The sequence below is a fragment of the Hippocampus bargibanti genome, linkage group LG01 (genome assembly GCF_051943395.1).
Source record: "Hippocampus bargibanti isolate YZ-2025 linkage group LG01, ASM5194339v1, whole genome shotgun sequence".
NCBI lineage: Eukaryota > Metazoa > Chordata > Actinopteri > Syngnathiformes > Syngnathidae > Hippocampus > Hippocampus bargibanti.
In genome coordinates, this window is record NC_142734.1 from 2,940,281 (window position 1) to 2,961,300 (window position 21,020).

Below are 21,020 nucleotides of genomic sequence, written 5' to 3' on the forward strand. Positions count from 1 at the left end.
GTATAATAAATGTGCTATAGTATTATGATTAAAGAAATAAACTGTACTGTACAATAAAATCATTTTATTTACCTTTGTGATGGTCGTTAATGGCTTGATGGAATGGAGTGTCCGGTTTCCTCAGCATTAAACACTTGATGAGGAACATAGGCTTCTTTCACCATCTTGAGGAATTATCCCTTGTAGGTGCTTTCTCTGTGATAATTGTATCTAGTTCATCAATTGTTATCTGTTTAGCTGGGTTAATAGCTTTTTGCATCAAGTGTACAGATGGCTTGTGCGGGTTGTTTCTGGAGCCTGATTGAAGGGATATTTTAACCTTGCAGTCTACACTCTGCCTTTGAACTATCAAAGTTGAAACAGGTCCAAATTTCACCGTTTTCTATCCATTTTTTCACCATTTTAGTTGTTTTTTTCCCCTTTTCTTTTTTTGTTTCAAGCTCTGTCCTCTCCGTTTCGTGTGTGTGTATGTGTTTTCTCTCTCTCTCTGTTTGCCTGTCTCTTTAATCTTTAAACCCCCCCGCCCCCACACTGCTGGGTTCTTGACCAATCATGTGGCTTTAACCGAAGACGCCATTTTGTTTTTTGGAGAACAGCCTCACTCTCTCTCGGTCTATAACTCCATCCCCCACTGCTGCGTTCTTGAGCTGCTGCCATTTCCTTGTTTGGAGAACGGGCTCATTCACAAACGACACATCACTCATTGTGGCAGCTCTGTGTGTATCCTGAAAAATAGTTTGTATGCCAAGGTAAAATTTTCATAAATGTAACGTTCATGAACCGAAAAGTTTGTAAGACAAGGGGTTTGTAAACTGAGGTCCCATTGTACTTTGTTCTTTTATTCGTCAGCCTATTGTCGATGAATCAGGCAAGAAAAGAAATTCAGAGGAGCTGAACGGCGAGTGGAGGCTTTGTCCTTTGGGAATATAGTATGTCTGTACTCCATTTCAAGGCAATCCATTCAATAGCACTAAAATGAGAGCCAGTGGATTTTATTGGCAATTTAATGACACTCGGTAACAGTAAGCTGTCTTGTCGACCTAATCAAGGTCACTTGTTTGTCGAGTATATCTTTAGGAAACTATTCCTTTGCTGACTTTTCCGGACACGCTTGTGCGTTTCATAAATCCGAATGCCGTCAGTAGATGCAGAGAGCTATATGAGGAGATCATGTTTAATAAATGGGCATTATTTGAGATGAGATGCAACTCCCGGGAGACGTGTCGTAGGCCGCTTTATTGCTTTTGCTTAGTGCACAAGGCCATTACGGCTCCGTTGGTTTATTTATGCACTTGAAACGCGCGGAGACGCGCTCAGATGCCCGCACACATCCCCCCCCCGTTAAGATGTCATAAAGCTCGACTGCCTCTGTGTGTGTATGTTTATTCCTCCACGCGACAGCGTGGCGTGCCAATTTATCAGTAAGCAGAAAATGCGGCGTCGAAACGGGACGGGTTGTTTTGATGGATTAAATGGCGGTAAATTAATCATGCTGCGCTTTTTCGAGAGAAGCGATCAGACTGGTGACAGTCAAAAGTCCATCCTTGTGTAGGATTCATTTATTTCAAACTTAGGTCAAGGGGTTGACGGGAACATTTGCTGGCTGTGAGCTGCAGATAGGAAGCCGAGTGATCATGAATTTATCTTGAGGCCATGTGTGATTAGCAATACGTGGGTTAACTTCATTATACTTGCGCACCAAAAGTGATCTCGCTCATATACAGTGATACCTCGGTTTACTTTTCGTTTTACGAATGTTACATTTATGAAAATGTTACCTTGGCATACAAACTATTTTTCGGGATACATACAGAGCTGCCACAATGAGTGAGTGATGTATCGTTCGCAAACGAGCCCGTTCTCCTAAAAAGAAAATGGTGGATGACTCTTTTGTCCTCTATTCCCCGCCCCCAGTCTTCGGTTAAAGCCATGTGATTGGTCAAGAATGCGGTAGTGAGGGAGTGGAGGGCTTCAACATTAAAGAGACAGGCAGACGACAGAGAGAGAGTGAGAAAACACACACACACACACACGAAAGTGAAAAAAAAAACAAAAGTGAAATGGTGAGAAAATGGAGAGAAAACAAGTGAAATTAGGACTCGTTTCAAATTTGATAGTTCAAAAGCAGAGTGTAGACTGGAAGGTTAAACTATCCCATCAATCAGGCCCCGCACAAGCCATCTGTACACTTGATGCAAAAAGCTATCAACCCAGCAAAACAGAACACAATTGATGAAGAACTAGATAAAATTATCACAAAGAAAGCATCAACAAGGGATCATTCCTCAAGATGGTGAAAGAAGAAGGTTACGTTCCTCATCAAGTGTTTAATGCTGATGAAACCAGCCACTCCATTCCATCAAGCCATCAACGACCATCACAAAGGTCAATAAAACGACTTTATTATATAGTACAGTTTATTTATTTCATTATAATACCATAACACATTTATTATACATAAAATAGGGTATATTTTGTGTAGTTTTAAGGCTTAGAAAGTTAGAAAGTTGAAAATTATGTTTTTTTCTGGGGACCTGGGAACGGATTATTCTCCTTTTAATGGTTTCCTATGGGAAATTATTTTTTGGAATACACACTTTTTGCCTTACACGTTGTCTGGGAACCAATTAAGTTCATAAGCCAATGTATCACTGTATTTCAAACTTAGGTCAAGGGGTTGATGGGAACATTTGCTGGCTGTGAGCTACAGATAGGAAGCCGAGTGATCATGAATTTATCTTGAGGCCTTTCTTAGCAAGCAATACGTGCGTTAACTTCATTATGCTTAGGCACCAAAAAGGGTTCTCGCTCATATATAAGTGATTTATAACAATATGGTTAATGGTTGCAGTAGTCAGTATGTACGGCTCTGTGGGTTGACAACAAAGCATGCACATTGTGTCCAAGGCGAGGGCGACGAGCATCTGAACTCCTCATTTGCAAAATCAGAAGCAGCAACAACATTCCTCAATGGACAAAGCATCCTTGTTCTCAATTTTAGAAAAAGCCGAGACTGTAGCGCCACTGTTACGAATCACCACCAATGCATCCTGATATATTCCAGAGATGAGCAGAAAACCAGTAGATGTAGTTTCCGGGAAACGACATCTTTGCATGTCATGTGAGCTGCGTTTATGCAATTGCGAATATGGATCATAAATAAATTAATAAATGTATGGCAGTCAGACGCAATCTATTTTCACCCCCTTAAAAACAACAAAATATTTCGACAGTTATCACCAAAAAAAAAAAATAATAATAATATCGGCATGTGTTCATGTAAAAGTCTGAAAATCATGTGTTTATAATATATCGTCAAATTAGTAATGGCTCAAGCCAGAAACTCATTTCAAAAATTTACAAGGCGTTACAACAAATACAACAACATTCACTGCATATAAAACAAAAATGGGAACGGGATGGCAATTTAGTCTTAAATGAAGAAGTTTGTGAAAAGAAGAGTTTTGTTGGAAAACGCTGATAAGATTTTTCCTCACCCCATCCTAAAAGAAACAACGTCTTCAGCATGCTGGCGGCAATACCGGTGCCTTGAAGCAAACCATTTCCACATATTTGGGACTCTTTGGTACCATTTTGGAGGGAGGTACAGTGATACCTTGTCTTATGAACTGAATTGGTTCCCAGATAGAGTGTGTAAAGCGAAAAGTGTGTATCCCAAAAAATAATTTCCCATAGGAAACCATTAAAATGAGAATAATCCGTTCCCAGGTCCCCATAAAACATAATGTTCTACTTTCTAATTTTCTAAGCCCTACATAACTACATAAAATAAAACTTATTTTCATGTATTACTTACCTTTGTGATGGTCGTTGATGGGTGGATGGAATGGATAGCTTTTTGCATAAAGTGTTTCAAGATATTGTGCATCTTGGAAGTTGTGATATTGCAACAGCAACAGATGCGCGTGGACACACTAGAAACATCATTAATAGCTGGTTCCCTTGCTTGTCTTTTCATTTCAAATTGAACTGATGGCTAGTGCGGGTTATTTGAGGAGCCTAATTGATGGGAATTTTAACCTTGCAGTCCACACTTTGCCTTTGAACTATCATAGTTGAAATGAGTCCAAATTTCACTGTTTTCTAACCGTTTTGTCACTCTTTCTCTGTCGTCTGCCTGTCTCTTTAATGTTTAAACCACCTCCCATCACTGCTGCGTTCTTGACCAATCACATGGCTTTAACCGACGACTGGGGGGTGGGGAATAGAGGACCAAAATAGGGCCGACTGCCATTTTCTTTTAGGAGAACGGGCTCGTTCGCGAACAACACATCACTCATTGTGGCAGCTCCGTTTGTATCCCAAAAAATAGTTTGTATGCCAAGGTAAAATTTTCATACATTTAACGTTTGGAAACCGGAAAGTTCGTAAGCCAAGGGGTCCGTAAACCGAGGTATCACTGTACATCCATAGCGGAGAAACTGCCAAGATTCAAAAGGAACTTTTACAACTGCCATACCCCACACCTGTTCCGAGACAAACACGTCCACTGGCGTCAAAGAGACGACTGAGCGGTCAGGCACAGTGCTGACACGTATTGTAAAAGACGCTGTCGGGGTTCCCCTTTGCATATAGAACTCAAAGGAGATCGGCCATATAGAGTGTTGCCCTGGTGTACAAGGCGGGGTGTCCCCTGGGTGTCGCCACATACAGAGCATGACGTGACAGGGTGTCAACGTGAGCGCACGTGCGATGGCGACGGCGCAAGTTGAAAGACCGTTCACGCACATGCCTGCGCAAATCCCGAACCCACTACCGTCACATCCACAAATAAAGTACATACTTTCAGCTGTTGGGATGAAAGAAGCCAACAATTCACACACGGCGATGCATACAGGAAGCGGCTTGTGGGACTACAATTCGGAGAACCTTTGATCCGATTTAAAGTCATGCTGGTCGGCTGGTCTTTCATTTAGAACTGCTTCATAACAACAAAGAGGGTGCAGCTCATTGTAGGGGGTGTTGTTCTTTGGGTGATGAGTTTGAATCTTCTAAATACATGTGGAAAACGTGTCCAGTGGAACCAAGTCAGTGGAACATAATTTGACAAAACATGAATATGCATACATTCTATACATACAGTGATACCTCGGCTTTCAAACGCTTTAGCTCACAAACTTTTCAACTCACGAACAATAAATTCTCGAGCATATAGTCTTGGCTAACAAACTAGTTTTCGGCGGACGAACCAAACCACACAGTGCCACGGTGGCTGGCGGACTAGTTTTCGGCGGATGAACACTAAACCACACGGTCGAATAGCGCCACGGTGGAGTACTTTTGCTGTTATGGGACCGAAAAAGACCCCACCACAGGCTAGTGTTAAGCCGAAGAGGACACAAAAGAAAATCACGGTCGAACAGAAGAAGGAGATAATCAAAAAACACGAACGAGGTATGCGTTTGTGTGACTTAGCGTCCCAATACCAGTATGCTAAATCGACCATTGCTACGTGTGGCTAAGGGGGCTTCTGTCTTGTCTAAGCAACGGTCTCAGACAATAGAAGAGGTTGAAAACCTTCTGTTGAATTGGATTAACGGAAATCAGCTAGCAGGGGACAGTGTGAGTGAGGGTATTATCGCTGAGAAAGCACGGCAACTTCTCTCGAATATCATCAAGAGGCAACTACATCAACGACTACCACGAAGGTAAATAAAACGACTTTATTATATAGTATAGTTTATTCCTTTAATTACAATAAAATAGCACATTTATTATATTTTGTGTAGTTTAACATCTTATTTAGTCGAAAATTATGTTTTATGGGGACCTGGGAGAGGATTGTCCTAATTTTTAATGGTTTCTTATGGGAAATAAATGTTCGGCAGATGAACTTTTCGCCTCACACACACTTTCTGGGAACCAATTAAGTTCGTGAGCTGAGGTATCTACCCATACATATAATATTCAAATGCACAACCATTAAATCTCCTCAGACTTAACAACCCTTCCGAAAAGGGAAAAGTACCATAATCTGTCCAATGAGCTGTGATGTGAAGAACTATAAAACGGGAGATTCTTGAAATGAAAAAACAGTGCTTCATCTCGAGTCGCGTCTGTCTTGGTTGTGTCACGTGTAACGGGGGGGTGTCAGTCCTTGGCGGGCAGTGGCCCATCTTCCCGATCAGACCTTGGCTTCATTGAGAGTTGAGAAATGACCATGTCTGAGCAAGGCGCGTGTTTGCCGCAAGGCTCTCCGGAGACCCGGTGACTGCTTGCTGCTCCCTGTGTCTGATGCTTTTTGAAACACTCTGTGTTTATTTTTCCTTTGCAGCAAAAGCGCAGGATATAAATAACATTCGGTTGTCAATTTTTATCTAATTCAGCGAAATGAGTGTCTTGTGTTTATAATAACCATTTCGTTGAAAAGGCCTTATTTGTACAAGTGCAGTAGCAAAGTTATGATTATCAACAAGTAGAAGTAAAAGTAGTTCTTTCTCTTGTTTATATTTAGAATTGTATTTTATTTATTATAGTACAGTGTACCTGTGCTTGTTTGTGACTTTCCTTTAGAGCTTTGAAAAGCGCTTAAAATGAAATTTATTATTATTATTAAAACATTTTTTCTTGTAAATGTCATTTAAAAAAAACAACTAACTGAATTTACAGAATGCAATTTAAAGAAAAAAAAAGATGTTACAAATGTCATTTGTTTCAGTCTGTCAATTCATACACTTTCGGGGGTTCATTTAAAGGACAACCGACACCATTTTTTTTATTTCCTAACTGACATCAGAAAAACGTTTTATAGCATCTAAATTACCCGAAACACGCAGGCTGATATTTTTAGTCAAATGCAAGACACCAATAATACCTACCCTGACATCACGTCTGGAACGGCCCTGACCGAAAAAGCGACACACAATGCATTTTGGGTACTTTGTTTGGTCTGAAAACTTCGTGTTAATTCGTGTTGATGGCGAAATTAGACGGGAAACACATAAATAACGCGATGGTGAATCGTTGTGTGTTGCAACAAGACTACTATTTGATACTAGTTGACACAAATTCCAACGGAGCTTGGGCGCCATCTTGTGCATTTTTTGGGACGCTATATTGGAGTCCAGACGCCTGAAACTCGCCATCTCGAGGTCATTTTGAAGTAGTTTTCGGACACGTTCACTCATTCTTATTGGTGTTTTGCATTTGATGAAAAATATCAGCCTGGGTATTTTCGATGCTATATAACATTTTTTATGTCATTTTTTTTTCCTGATGTCAGTTAGGAAACAAAAAAATGGTGTCGGTTGTCCTTTAATTGAGTGATTCTTTCACCTTCCATTGGAGAGATTCAACCTCCCCTTCTTTGAGAATGACTTGTCTATTCAATACAATGTGATTTCAAATGATCTGAACTTATGCTAAATAGACACTTAATAACATCCACCCTTATAGTAAAAGTGTGCCGGAGCTTATAAATATAGAGCACTGTCAAGTTAGATAAGGCTCTTCAATTTCTCCCCCATGCCCTCCACTCTCTTATCTCGACACGAAAAGATTTCTCACCATTGTTGCTACCGTCGTTCCTTTTTTTAGTAGCGTGTTGACAGCCCGGACACTAGAGATTCTTGAAATGACTGCCTTTGCAAAGACCACCTTATCTCTTCCACATTGGGCGGATCAATACTTCCTTCCTGTCATTACACCTCGTAGACACATCAGGCTGTCAGCCCGACCTCTGCTTGGATTCAATCTGCATACTTAGCAGTGAGTGGATCCAAGATGGCTAATGATCAGTACGTTAATGGACACTGCTAAATGGCGGTCAATCCCGTGCCATCGGTTTCTGCTTCTCTCAGGTTTCAGCAATATTTTGGTGGTAGGAATATCGCTCATTAAAGGACAACCGATACCTCCGGACAAGTTGTGTCCGTAATTTGTAAAATCACTTCAAATGACTTCTACTGAGCGTATTTTACAAAGACTCCATGGCATATAGCTATATTTTAAGACTCGCGCTGAATATTCAGGAAGTCTTGTTTTTGAGTAGATGACGATGCCTGACGTGACGTCACATCAGGAACGCCCCTGACTGTGAAAGCGACACATAATGCATTTTGGGTAATTTGTTTGGTCTGAAAACATCGTGTTGATGGCGAAATTAGAAGGAAAAACACATAAATAACGCGATCGTGAATCGTTTGTCACACCAACACTACCAATTGCGGTAACACCATAAAAGTGGACACAAATTCTCAGCAGACAAATCAGCCCATTTCCAACGGAGCTTGTGCTCCATCTTGTGTATTTTCTGGGAACTACATTGGTGTCGAATTGATACGGAAGGACTTCTTTAATCGATTGCAAACATTTATGCTTTCTTCTTCAGAACTATTTGAATCATATTCATAACTGGATGAGTAACAAGAAAGCATCTTCTCCGAATCTGAACTTTCTGAAGCCATTGTTTTGTGTCTGGAGTATAGCGTGATGTCACGAACAAGGGGGCGGGAACTTCTGAAACTCGCCATTTCCGAGGTTATTTTGAAGCAGTTTTAGGACACTTTAACTCATTGGTGTTTTGCATTTGACTAAAAATATCACCCGGCGTGTTTTGAGTATTTTAGATGCTATAAAACGTTTTTCTGTTCTTTCTGTCAGTTAGGAAATAAAAAAATGGTGTCGGTTGTCCCTTAAGAGATCATACAATGACTGTCGACTGGCCTACCATTAGTTCAATCTGTTTCTTCCTGCTGAAACTTCACCAAAGTGGAGATAACAAACCTTATGGGTTATTTTGGGATGTCATTCGTTATCTCCTGAGTGCTTCCAGACCCACAGTCAGTGGCATGGTACATACATTGAGACAGTCAAACTGGTTTTGTTGTGATTTTTTTTTTCCCTCTGCTGGCCAAGGATGTCAAATATCTGCCTTGTGCATTTCATCAAATTGTCCTATACAGTTCAACCAAATCCATTTCTTCTCCTTCAGCCATTTTGGGGAGACAAAACTGCTATTAAATCAACACAATATTATTGCTTATGCGGCTCGCTACATATACAGTGTGCTAGCTCGGGCCAGTATGCGCTCGTCACTAACGTCTGGTGATACTATGATTGACTGATGACTACCCAATCATAGTTTGCAAAAACTCTGACGTCACACAGGCCTGAGAGCAGGGCCTGCACATCACCAGCTCCAACTATGAATAATTAAAGCAACAGACATTAAAGCGCCAGTTATCAACACCGCATTTAATGCAACAAGGCCTGCAGAACTGATTGTGAAGGCGTTCAGGTAGATTTCTGACCCTGATAACGAATGATGGCTGAAATGTGATTGGTTATGACGGTAATGAAAGGAAGCTGAAAGACAATTTGTAATTATTGGAAAAAAAATCCTCAAGAAGGCTACGTTCATCATCAAGTGTTTAATGCTGATGAAACCAGTCACTTCATTCCATCAAGCCATCGACCATCACAAAGGTGAATAAAACAACTTTATTATATAGTACAGTTTATATCTTTAATTATAATACCATAGCACATTTATTATACGTAAAATAAGGTGTATTTTGTGTCATTTTAAGGCTTACAAAATAGACAATTATGTTTTATGGGGACCTGGGAACGGATTATTGTCATTTTAATGGTTTCCTATGGGAAATTAATTTTTGGGATACACACTTTTCACCTTACACACTCTGTCTGGGAACCAATTAAGTTCGTAAGCCAAGGTATCACTGTATTAAATTTATCTAGACTCAGAAGTGAGTTGTTCTTCTTCCGATGAGTACTTTATATCCTGAATGGTTGTTGGCACGGCAGAGAAAACACTTTCTCGGGATATTAACTTGGGCTTTTATCCCATGGCTTTCAATGGATGAAGGTCACACTGTATCTACAAAATGATTTTCCTCTCTATGGCTCGCTTTCATCCCCGCTTCCCTCTCGTCCTCCACAGCAGAACATGAGTCAGAGAATCTGACACCTCGCGGGGCACAGAAGGAGACTGGAGATGGGAGGAGGTCGCGACGGGAGAATGGAAGTAAATGGAGAAAAATAGACGCACAAACGGCGCTGGATCAATATGTCACCGAAAGAGGTAACCCGAGACATTGCTCCTCCTTCCTGTAGCCTCTGTATCAAAATGGCAATTAAGTGAATCCATGCGCAAAAGGGTGCTCCAAGCTCTTGCTCTGACTGCACCATAGATCACAGGTGATGAGACTCCTTATACACAGCCGCATAATTATCACGTTTACAGTAGTGATTAGTGATGTGTCGTTCGCAAACAAGCCGGTTCTTAGAGCCGGATCTCTAAGGTGAACAAAGAGAGCCGGCTCCTAACAAGGAGCCGGAAATGGGAGCCGACTTTTTCCCCCTCAATTCCTCGCACGCAGGACGCATGTATTGTTTTGGAGCAGGTCAAGGAGATCAGTGTAGACAGGTACAGTGGACAAATGTTATCACATTATGCTGTTATTATTCAATTATTGTCATTTGTACTAGTTTGTATTATAGCATTATTAATATGAAAAGCAAAGTAACAAACAGCTGATCATCAAACCAGAGTAACCACTGGGAAAGCTAAAGTTAGTGAATGCTCTCTGTGCACATATATATAAATAAAAACATTTGATATAGTGTGTTTTTTTTTACATGAGTAATTTGTTTTTCACATATTTTACATGATTTTTGGTAGTTAATTAATTTAAGCAACAAAATCATTGAAGAGCCAATTGGGAGCCAAAAGAGCCGGATCTTTTTAGTGAACCGACTCTCTGAAAGGAACCGGAATTCCCATCATTAGTAGTGATGTGTCCGATCGACTATGCCGAGGCGATTCGAAGCGTGGCTCGATTTCGCTTGTGGCCACGCCCAAAGCCTTGGAACGCATGCGGCTACGCCCAATGCCTCGCGAGACGAGATTTCCACATCATTACCCACTCGTTGGCCCTAATCCTCTTCCATGCATTTTGACCCCATCAAATCCATCGTAGCATTTTAATCGGTCTCTCTGTCATGACATTTATTTTCCACATGATGGCGCGGTCGAACAAATAAGGCCTCATGATGCTTTGCCCAAACAAAAGCAAACCATATGTATGGAAAGCCTCATTGCTTCATGATGCCTTATGTTGCCATCATTAGTTCACAGCATCACAGGTTGTCTGCACATCATCTGGACTTTAGCGGGAACGTGCACTTTGATATTACATAAGATCCAAAACAAACTGAGCACAAACCCAAAAATAGTGCAGTCCACGCTAAATATTTCAGGCACTCGGCAGCTGAAGGAGGTGATAAAAGGCGTCTCTTGTCATTGGTGCCTTTCATAAAGACCCAGCGATGCAGATGGCCGTTTGAAAGAAGGCACTGTGACGCACACAAATTAGGAATGCTGTTAAGAAAGTTGTCTTTTGGTTTGATCCGATTCTTGTCCAGCATGAAAGCAATTCCTTAAAGGACAACTGACACCATTTTTTTGTTTCGTAACTGACATCGGAAAAACGTTTTATAGCATCTAAAATACCCAAAACACGCATAGTTTTAGTCAAATGCAAAACACCAATAAAAGTTAAAATGTCCCAAAACTACTTCAAAATGACCTCGGAGATCCTGAGTTTCAGAAGGTCCCGCCCCCTTGTTCGTGACGTCACACCAGGACGTCTTGCCTTGCTCTAGAATCAAAAAATGACTTCAGATTCGGAGAAGATGCTTTCTTGTTACTCATCCAGTTATGACTATGATTCAAATAGTTCTGAAGAGGAAAGCATACATGTTTGCAATCGATTAAAGAAGTCCTCCCGTATCTATTCAAGCGGTCATGACTCCAATGTAGCGTCCCAGAAAATGCACAAGATGGCGCCCTAGCTCTGTTGGAAATTGGCTGATTTGTCTGCTGGGAATTTGTGTCAACTAATATCAAATAGTAGTCTTGGTGCAACACACAACGATGGCGTTATTTATGGCGTTATTTTGCCATAAACACGGATCAACACAAAGTTTTCAGAACAAAGTACGCAAAATGCATTGTGTGTCGCTTTCTCGGTCAGGGGCGTTCCTTCAGTGACGTAGGGTGAGGACTCGTCACCAACTCCAAAACAAGACTTCCGGAATATTCAACGTGAGTCTTAAAACGTAAAATATAGCTATATGCGGTGGAATATTTGTAAAATACGCTCAGTCGAAGTCATTTGAAGTGATTTTACAAATTATGGACACAACTTGTCCGGGGGCGTCGGTTGTCCTTTAAGGAGAAGAAATCAACCCCCTGGGATGTCGTGAGGCAACAAAAATTGAGTGTCACATGTCACAGATTCCAAACAGCAGCTTTAAAAAACAGCGTCATCTTGTCATAACGAGGCCGCCTCGCAGCGCCGTCAACCACCGGACGAGGCTTAAGAAGAGCGGCGAGGGGGGGGGGGGGGGGTCACAATGCGTTTTGAATAAAGAGTCCCTTCATAGCTCAACAACTAGCGCCATCGCTAAATGATGTGCACTGTTTCTCGGCAATGCCAGATGACAAACCAGCGTTCATGTGACTGGATTCCATGCGCTTCTTTCTTGTAGAACAGAGCCTATTTCATGCTGGAACACGGGAATATAAGCAGTGGAGCGTTTCAATCGACCATATGAGTGAGAATGAAGACCGAAGGCCTGAAGAGTTGAGATGTTATTAGATAGCAAACAAGCACAGGTTAATTGCTCCAAGGCAGGTTAATTGCTTTAGGTGATTGATCTAGGACAGGGGTCGGGAACCTTTTTGATGGTATTGTTTGTGTGTGTGCGTGTTCATGTGTATGCGTGCGTTTGTGTGTGGAAATGTGTGTTAGTGTGTGTGTGTGTGTGCGTGTGTGTGTGTTTGTATGACAAGTCTTGTGAGGACCACTAACATTTTATACCATAGGTAGTAAGGACATTTTTGACAAGTGAGGACCTTTTGGCCGGTCCTCTGATTTTTTTTTTCATTATAAAGGCTTCTAGACGGTCTATAAATGCATCTGTTAAAGTTTCAGAGAGGTCCCCACAAATTCACCTAAAATGATTTTTTGGTGTGTATTTTCATTTCATTGGGATACACACACTTTTTACTCACTCTGTGTGTTTATGTGTGTGTGTGCGTGGTAAATGAGATGAAAAAGTTCATACCAAAAAAGGTGAAACAATATTTTAACCAAATTCACTACAGGGATGAGGACTTTGAATGTACCAATTCAGAGTCCTCACTCCTGCTGTTATTTCAGTTTCAAGCCCACTTTTTATTTCTTTGTTTTTAAAGAAGTTGAAGTGGGAAATGGGGTGACATTTAGTGTACAAATGTAACACTAGTTCTTCTCGAAACTGATCAGCAACGGCGGTCCTCACTCCATATGTGGAGTTATCCGGACCTCACAAAACCATTGAAACAGGAATGTGTTTGTGTGTGAGTGTCTGTGTGTTTGTTTGTGGGGGGTAATGTGTGATAATATGGACGTGTGTGTGTGCGTGTGTTTGTGCGTATGCGTGTTCATGTGTATGTGTGTGTTTGTGTGTCTGGGAATGTTTGTTAGTGTGTGTGTGTGTGTATGTGTGTTCATGTGTATGGGTGTGTTTGTGGGAATGTGTGTGTGTGTTTGTGTTTGTATGCGTGTTCATGTGTTTATGTATGTTTGTGTAATGTAACATGGAATAAAAAGGAAAATAATAATAATAATAATAATAGTAATAATAATAATAATAATAATACATTTAATTTACAAGTGCCTTTCAAAGCATCCAAGGACACTTTACAATTAAAAGAACAATAAACATAAAAATAAATATGGTAAAGTCTCGTTATATCGATATTCAAGGGAGTCCGAAAAAATATCGATATAACCGGGACTATCGATATATCCGACCCTGTTTGCATGTAATTTTCTCCGTGCGTGCATAGAAATAGTATCGATATAACCGGGACTATCGATATATCCGATATCGATATAACGAGACTTTACTGTATGTGGGGATCAAAGAACAAATAAAAATAAACCACAGCACATATCTCAAGAAACGTGTGGATCGGGTCACTCGTATCTTAAGTCATCATAATGAACAAAAAGTAATTTTAAAAGCAATGAAGGAAAATGGAATAATCACCCCGCAGCAACCTTGATGATCTCCCATGGCCCCACATTTTGGTAATCAATGTTTTTTTTTAATGGGGATGAGCGTGCTTATTGGCAGCTTCCAGACGCTGGAGCGTCACGTGACGGCTCTGGCTTGTGTTATTTATGAAGCCTCTCAGTCCCTCCCTTCAGTCTGCTGCACAAATGCAGGTTGGGTTTCATTATTGAAGATGCTCTTCCACGTCTTATTAGATCTCCCTTTCTCCGAGTGCATTATGGAATTGCATTTGGAGAGTGGGCATTGCAAAAAGGGCCTGTCTTCGTAGCCCTGGAGTGTATCCTAATGACGTGTGTGCAACATCAGCCAACAGCCTTTTTTCCGCCCTCAGGCGTACATATGTGAGTGTTTAAAATGAAACAGTGTGCAAATACTGGACAGTGATACATCGGTTTACCAACCCCTTGGCTTACGAACTTTTCCGTTTACGAACGTTAAATTTATGAACATTTTACCTTGGCATACAAACTATTTTTCGGGATACACACGGTGCTGCCACAATGAGTGATGTGTTGTTCGCGAACGAGCCCGTTCTCCTCATAAGAAAATGGCAGCTGACTGATTTTGTCCTCTATTCCGCTCCCAGTCTTCGGTTAAGGCCACGTGATTGGTCAAGAACGCAGCAGTGAGAGGGTGTGGGGTTTACAGACAGAAAGAGAGTGAAGGTGTTCTCCAAAAAAAATGGCTGACAATTTTTTTTTGTCCTCTAGTTCCCACCCCCAGTCTTCGGTTAAAGCCACGTGATTGGTCAAGAACGGAGCAGTGAGGGGAGGTGGTTTAAACATTAAAGAGACAGCAAGGTTAAAATATATCATCAATCAGGCTCCACAAATAACCCGCACAAACCATCTGTACACTTGATGCAAAAAAACTATCAACCCAGCTAAACAGAACGCAATTGATGAGGAACTAGGTAAAATTATCGCAGAAAAAGCACCTACAAGGGATCATTCCTCAAGATGGTGTAAGAAGAAGGCTACGTTCCTCATCAAATGTTTAATGCTGAGGAAACCGGCCACTCCATTCCATCAAGCCATCAACGACCATCACAAAGGTAAATAAAAGGACTTTATTATACAGTACTGTTTATTTATTTAATTATAATACCATAGCACATATATTAAACGTAAAATAAGGTATATTTTGTGTAGTTGTAACGCTTAGAAAATAGAAAATTATGTTTTATGGTCACCTGGGAATGAATTATTCTGATTTTAATGGTTTCCTATGGGAAATTAATTTTTGGGATACACACTTTTTCGCCTTTCACACTCTGTCTGGGAACCAATTAAGTTCGTAGGCCAAGGTATCACTATATATGTTTCTTTGTATGGATCTCCATGTGCGGATGAGAAGATATTGAGGTCTCGTGCACAATTTTCCGAAATGAAGTCACAAAACGCACACCCTAAGTGATGCACAATTCTTCAGTTGTGTCCTACTTCTTTCCACTTTTGTTTGAGCGCACTTGCTTGAGGCTGGCGGGGCATTTGCAAGATTCATGAAGCATCTCCAGGCTATGAGAACCATGATTCTCTACATCAATCAAATGGTCCACTTCCAGGTGTTTATTGATTTTATTTTACTGACTCTAAAAACAGAGTTGTGCTTCATTAAAAAAAAAATGTTAGTGTGCAATGTCAAACATAAAAATAGCAATTTAAAATGTTGCTATCAATGCCATGATATTCACGTGTTGCTCTTGGCCTCCAAATTGCTGAGATCAAGCTTGACCGCAAATTATTGACATTCCCTAAAAACCATAACTTCCAATCCCAACTATTTAACTCATTCACTGCCATTTACGAATTTATTCGGGAATTGAAAATATGCTGGAGAGCGGCATTCACAAATTTATTCGGGTTTTGTTTATTCATGCTTGGGTGCCGATAAAGCACCGGCCATGCCCTGTGACAATTTTTTTCTTTTCCACAAGGGGCAGCATTTCCCTTTATTCCATGTTAGCGCTTTGTTCCAGCTTCAGGTGTTGTTAAAGCGCCATATAAACCAATAATAACAATAATACAGTAAAGTCTCGTTATATCGATATTCAAGGGAGTCTGAAAAAATATCGATATAACCGGGACTATCGATATATCCGATATCGATATAACGAGACTTTACTGTAATACATTTCATTTATAAGCGCCTTTCAAAACTCTCGAGGTCACTTTACAGTAACAGGTTACATTTTTTTCTGTGGGTGAGCAGTGGCAGCCACATGCGCCAGCGTTCACTCAACCCGGAAGTAACTCAAATAGATAGAAAGCTAGCTGGGTAATAGATAGCTACCTAGCTAGCTAGTTGTGTGAAGTTTATTCTGTCTCCTTATTATCTGTTACAAATTAGCTAGACAGCTATTTAGCTAAAAGATAGCTAGCTAGAAAAGCTATATATTTCTTTTGTGTTGTGTCACATCATGAGTTTTTTGTTTTACTTCAAGATGGCGTCGGCAAGAGTGGCTGCCTTTACAGCAGCTCCTGTATTATGTTTTTTTGGACAGCCGCCCTTATTTCAAGCTCATATAAGTCCAGACCCATATAATTTAGGAATTATTTCTTTTCTTCTTATAAAAGAAGATAGTCTAAAGTTTCTAACGCTGTATTAATTGTTTATGTAGTCCTAAAACTCAATATTGCGTTGGTCCTGGAATTCAAGTGACAATGACAAAAACCCACTGGCACTGGAGTGGACACATTAGGGGCGTGTGGCTGCCACTGCTCACCCACAGAAAAAAAACCTCATTATTACTAAATAACTAAATTATTACATGGAAAAAGTTTGAAAATACATCATTCATTAGGGGTGCACCTTATAGTCCGGTATGCCTTACAAATGGAAACATTTTCAAAATACGTACATCATTCGTTTGGGGGGTGCGCCTTATACTACGGTGCGCCTTATACAGTGAGACCTCAACTTACAAACACCTTATCTTACAAACTTTTCATCTTACAAACGTCACATTTCTGAAAATTAAACCTTATAATAAGCACTATTTTCATAATACACACCCACCACGGCTGGCGGAGTAATCTTCGGCGGAAGCACACGACCGAACAGCACCAGAGGTTAAGTTACCAACAGTCCTTATGGAAGGTGACTCTCCTTCCATAAGCCATCAACGACCATCAAAATAGGTAAATAAAACGTTATTTTACAGCACAGTTTATTTCTTTAATTACAGTCCTCGTGTAATGTGCCTCTCTTTCCAAACAGCAATTCCCTTTGAACTTCGACCTCCAACGCCATTCCATCAAGCCATAAATAACCATCACAAATGTAAATAAAGTGACTTTATGATACAATTCAGTGTATTTCTTTCATTGCAATACAATAGCACATTTAGTATACATAGAATAAGGTATGTTGTGTGTAATTTTAAGGCTTATTTAGTTGAAAAGTATATTTTATGGAAACAGGGGAACAGATTATTCCCATTTTAATGGTTTCCTATGGGAATATTTTTTCGCTTTACACACTGTCTGGGAACCAATTAAGTTCGTAAGTTGAGGTCTCACTGTACTTTCTAACTAATCAAATGGGATGATAAATGTTGGCGCTAGCTCGAGCAATGGGAATAAATAATATTCCATTAAACTTTGTATGATACCGTGTGCTAAAAACAACAACAATTGCCACAGAAAGTGACTTTAGCTTTGCGTTGGTGTCTTCTTATCAAGGCAGCGTTCCCATCCGGATGCAGCACTAATGAAATTTGATATGTTAGTGAATAATTATGCTGTCACATAAGTGTAGCCGCCTCAGAACCAGGCAGGCGGGCGCCTACACGGACGGATTTGAGCTGAAAGATCTTTGTGTTCCGATTCTTCGGAACCGGCTCGACCCGGCTTACTTTATCATCAAATTCACCTCACGCAATAATACCGAATGTATTCAGTCACTCAGTCACATACCTGTCAACTTATACGTTTTCCCCGTTTTTTTTTTTCATCGTTTTGAATTTGGTACGCAGTATAACAACTTTTATGTGATAAAAAAAATAATAATATGCGGTTACGTAGAAGTAACATCATTGTTGCCGATGAAGCTAAATTGTGACAGTGTGTGCTACAGAGTAAAACCATCTTTAGAATAGATGAAGTCTGCTAAATCCTGCACTGCTGCATATAATAAGCAACACTAAAAAAAATGAAATACTAATTGCTTGTGGTGTGTATTAAAGGACAACCGACGCCACCGGACAAGTTGTGTCCATAATTTGTAAAAGCACTTCAAATGACTTCTACTGAGCGCATTTTACAAAGATTCCACGGGATATAGCTATATTTTAGATTTTAAGACTCGCGCTGAATATTCAGGAAGTCTTGTTTTTGAGTTGATGACGATCCCCACGTGACGTCACTGAAGGAACGCCCCTGACCGAGAAAGCGACACACAATGCACTTTGGGTACTTTGTTTGGTCTGAAAACTTCGTGTTGGTGGCGAAATTAGAAGGAAAACACATAAATAACGCAATGGTGAATTGTTATATGTTGCACCAAGACTACTATTTGATACTAGTTGACACAAATTCCCAGCAGACAAATCAGCCCATTACCAACGGAGCTTGGGCGCCATCTCGTGCATTTTCTGGGACGCTACATTGCTGTCATTGACGGCTTGAATTGATATGGGAGGACTCCTTTAATGGATTGCAAACATTTATGCTTTCCTCTTCAGAAGTATTTGAATCATATTCATAACTGGATGAGTAACAAAAAAGCATCTTCTCCGAATCTGAAGTCATTTTTTGATTCTAGAGCAAGGCAAGACGTCCTGGTGTGACGTCACGAACAAGGGGGCGGGACCTTCTGAAACTCGCCATCTCCGAGGTCATTTTGAAGTAGTTTTGGGACACTTTAAATCGTTTTTATTGGTCTAAAAATATCAGCCTGCGTGTTTTGGGTATTTTAGATGCTATAAAACGTTTTCCCGATATCGCTTAGGAAGCAAAAAAAAATGGTGTCGGTTGTCCTTTAAGTAAATAAAATGTAAACAAATTTGTTTTTATTCTATCTCTGCTTTTATTCTTGCTATAAGTAAATAATTATGTGTCGGGTTATGTTTGTAAGGTTTATTATTGCTTAATAAGGGGAATTGCAATCATTCATAAGGGGAGCAAAAGTACTACTCGATCATATGTATTTTTTTTTTTCCGCTGCGTACGGTCGATTATGAAAGCATAAATGTGCGCATGCGTGGTAAACTGTTAGCGTTTTTTTGTTCATTTCAAATAATGTACGGCGTACTACAACTTTTATTCGGGAATTGTAATCATGTATTATGAGCCAAGGTTGACAGGTATGCACTCACTCACTCACTCACTCACTCACTCACTCACTCACTCACTCACTCACTCACTCACTCACTCACTCACTCACTCACTCACGATGACACTTGAAGGCTTCATTAATTCAGCGAGGATGCACACGCATAGTGAAATGTTTCAGTTAAAAAATCACCTCCGTTAAACGCATCACGCGGTGTCAAGTTAGACAACAACGTCACACAAAACGCGTCGTCTTCGGTGTACTGTACCTGTTTGGATGCGATCGGTTGGACGGCGAGGGGGGGGGGCTCCAGTTAAAGAATCGCCATTGGCCGGATTTCCTCAGGGTTTGTATCCACATGAGAGTCCACGTCCACGGAGCTGCACGGCTGAGAGTGGACAGAGAAGTGCACAGATGTAGTAGAAGGGACGCGACCAGTCGGTATGCGGTGATGGAGAGAGAGAGAGAGAGAGAGAGTGAGACAGGCGGTCCGCGGCTGAGGCTGGGGGATGGGGGCTGGGGGGCATCCCTTCACCCCCACACCCACCACGCCGGTCTGCGCTCTTCGACTTCTAGCCTCATAGGACATCTGCTGGAGGACATTATAAATGGACATTTATTACCATCACCTAAATGTGAACACGTTTTTATTTTTTTTTTGGTTTGACATTCATATGAACTCGCACGATCTTTTGATATGGCGACGCTTTTTTTTTAGAGATCGGCCTTTTTAAGGGTCGCTGAAAGCAAATAGTGCACTGATTAAAAATGTGTAAAAATAATAAAAATTAAAGCACAACATGCCAAACTCACTGATTGAATTGAATTGTACTTCATTATGTGAATAATCTTCAGGGCACGTGATGCATTCAAGTTTTTGGAATGTTCGGAAAAATGTCAACGGGCGTCACCAGGTGGACATTTTAGAGCATCGCACCGAAAGCAGAACTTGCCAACAATTTTTAATAATAATAATAAATTTCATTTATAAGCGCCTGTTTGTATGTTTCTTTGTCTCTCTCTCTTTCCTTGGTCTCTCTCTCTTTGTGTCTCTGTCCTCTCTCTCTTTTTTGCTCTGTCTCTCCTCTTTCGCTCTCTCTCTCTCTCTTTCTTGCTCTGTCTCTCTTTCGCTCTCTCTCTTTCTTGCTCTGTCTCTCCTCTCTCTCTCTCTCTCTCTCTCTCTCTCTCTCTCTCTCTCTCTCTCTCTCTCTCTCTCTCTCTCTCTCTCTCTCTCTCTCTCTCTCTCTCTCTCTCTCTCTCTCTCTCTCTCTCTCTCTCTCTCTCTCTCTCTCTCTCTCTCTCTCGATCTCGTGATCTAGTCTCGATTGCTATGCCTAGTAATACGTACAAGACATAACACCGGCGAGATGCTTTTTAACCAGAAGAGGGCACTGAAGTGACATCCTACACTTGTACACGTTTGTGCTCAAACTCGCACTTAGAGTCATTTTAGGGTCTTCCATAGACGTACCATGTATGAGTTTGGAATGTTGGAAGAAGACCACACGAACAGGTAGAGAACAAGCTAATCTCGGAACTCGGTATCATTGCACTGTGAGGCTAACTTGCTCAATAGTCCTCCTGTTGAAAAAGACCTGATTCGAATAAATAAATTCGACGTCAGGCTTCCGCAG

General features: G+C 40.8%; 1 protein-coding gene across 3 annotated transcripts in view; it reads right to left on the reverse strand.

The window, feature by feature from the left end:
* Positions 1-19,849, reverse strand: part of pcbp4 (poly(rC) binding protein 4) — a 45,581-nt gene extending 25,732 nt beyond the window's left edge. Inside the window, exon 1 of one of the 3 annotated variants that reach the window (XM_088990375.1) lies at positions 19,655-19,849. The gene's annotated coding sequence lies outside the window, so the exon portion shown is untranslated. The remainder of the gene's footprint in view (positions 1-19,654) is intronic. The other 2 variants (XM_088990366.1, XM_088990384.1) reach the window with 2 other exon arrangements.
* Between the last annotated feature and the right edge of the window lie 1,171 nt (positions 19,850-21,020).